Source organism: Rhinopithecus bieti, unplaced genomic scaffold (assembly GCF_001698545.2).
Source record: "Rhinopithecus bieti isolate Rb0 unplaced genomic scaffold, ASM169854v2 scaffold_18956, whole genome shotgun sequence".
Taxonomy (NCBI): domain Eukaryota; kingdom Metazoa; phylum Chordata; class Mammalia; order Primates; family Cercopithecidae; genus Rhinopithecus; species Rhinopithecus bieti.
Genome location: NW_016809749.1, coordinates 266029 through 268445, shown reverse-complemented (window position 1 = coordinate 268445; position 2417 = coordinate 266029).

Below are 2417 nucleotides of genomic sequence, written 5' to 3'. Positions count from 1 at the left end.
GTCAACATTTTTGAAAAGTGGAATACTTTGTTATTAACTATATCCTCATGCTGTGCAATAGATCTCAATAGAAGCATATTCCTTCCACCTGAGATTTTGTACACTTTGACCATCATCTCCATATTACTGCCTGCCCCAGCCACTGTAACACCATTCTACTCTCAGGTTTTATGAGTTTGTTTTTGATTCTACATATAAATCAGAACTTGCAGTATTTGTCTTTCTGTCCTGGCTTATTTTACTTAGCATAATGTTCTCTAATTCCATCATGTTGTTGCAAGAATTTGCTTCTTTTGTTGATAGAATTTCTTTCTTTTTAAAGGCTGAATGGTATTACACTGTGAATAAATACCATATTTTCTTTATCCATCTGTTGATGGACATTTAGGCTGATTCCATAAGTTGACTATTAAGAATAGTTTTGCAATAAACTGGGAATGCAAACACCTCTTTCACAAAATAATTTTAAATGTTTTGATTCAATATCAGGAAATGGGATTACTGGATGATATGGTAATTCTGGTTTTAATTTTTGATGAATCCCCATTCACTTTTCTATAATGGCCGTACAAATTTGCATTCCCACCAAAAATCTGTAACAGTTCTCTTTTCTCAACATCCTTGCCAACACTTGCTATCTTCTGTCTTTTTTTGATAATAGCTGTTCTGACAGGTGTGAGATGGTATCTTATTTTGGTTTTAGTTTGCATTTGCCTAATGATCATCAATGTTGAGCATTTTTAAATACATCTATTGTCCATTGTTATCTCTTCTTTTGAGAAATGTCTATTGAGATTCTTTGTCCATTTTTGGTATTTTTCTTTGTTTTGTTTTCTTGCTATTGAGTTGTTTGAACTTCTTACATATTTTGGATATTAACTTCTTATTCAATGGATCACAACTATTTTCTCCCAATATGTAGGTTGTCTGTGTACACAGTTAATTGCTTCCTTTGCTTTGCTTCTTGTTTTGAAGTGATTCCATTTGTCCATTTTTGCTTTCTTGCCTGTGATTTTGGGGCCAAATACAAAGAATTATTGTGTAGAACAAAGTTATGGAGCTTTTTATTCCATGTTTTCTTCTATTACTGTTACAATGTCTGTCCTTAAAATCAGAGATTTAATTATTTAATCCATTATGAGTTGATTTTGTTTTAATGTGGTGTAAGATAAAGGTCCAATTTTATTGTTCTGTATGTGGATACTAATTTTCCCAACATTATTTATGTAAGAGACTATCCATTTCCCATAAACAAATACAGTAAAACTGCATGATACGAAATCAACAAACAAAAAATAGTAGCATTTCTGTACACTAACAACAAACTATCTGAAAAAAAAAATTAAGAAAACAATCCATTTGTAATAACAACCAAAATACTTAGGAATAACTATAAGCAAGAAAGTGAAATATCTGAAAACTGGAAACTATGAAATATTTTTACAAAGTTGAAGTGGACACAAATAAATGGAAAGATATTCTATGTTCATGGATTAGAAAAATTAATATTGTTAAAATATATATACTACCTAAAGTGCTCTACAGATTCAATGCAATCTCTATCAAAATTACAGTGACAATTTTCACAGAATTGTACATTGGAACCCAGAATAGCCAAGTCAATCATGAACAAAAAGAGCAAAAGTGAAAGCATCACAGTTCCTGATTTCAAAAATTGGAATGCAGACTAACCAAGTCAATCATGAGAGCAAAGAACAAATCTGAAGGTATCACACTACCCAATTTCAAACTATACACAGCTATAGCACAGAATGTAAAACTACAATAATTAAAATATCATGTATATGGGCCAATGGGACAGAATAAAGAGCCTAGAAATGAACCTGTGCATGTATGGCCAATTGATTTTTGACAAATGTGCCAAGACTATGCACTGACTTATTATGTTAAGAGTACATAATTCATATCACTTTTACAGTGTGTGTCATTTTTCTATTTAAAATAATATTGAGTATTACTGTACATAAGAATCTATTATACAATGGGTAACAAAACAGAGAGTCACCATAACACTAAGAACAAGGGTCATAATCTAACCCCTATTGTTCTTCAAAGAAACCTGTATTATCTCCCCATGCCACTAGATTTTACATTCCTCATAATCTAGTGCCACTACTTCAATTTACATCCCCATATTCCCCACCCATTACTTTCCAGCATAATCTTTTTACATTACATTTTGGAAAGTCATCCCAGTATAGCAAAACATAATCATTTCAACTTTTGTTTAATTAATTTATTGAGTCATTGATTTTACAGCCATTGAACGTCTACTACAGATGAGAGGCTTAGCTGAACTAAGGAAATAAACTGAAGAAGACAGTTGTCTTTAGTTTTATCACAGGCTAAAAAAAAAGAGATAGAAACCTAGACATGATTATTTATTATTCTTATCA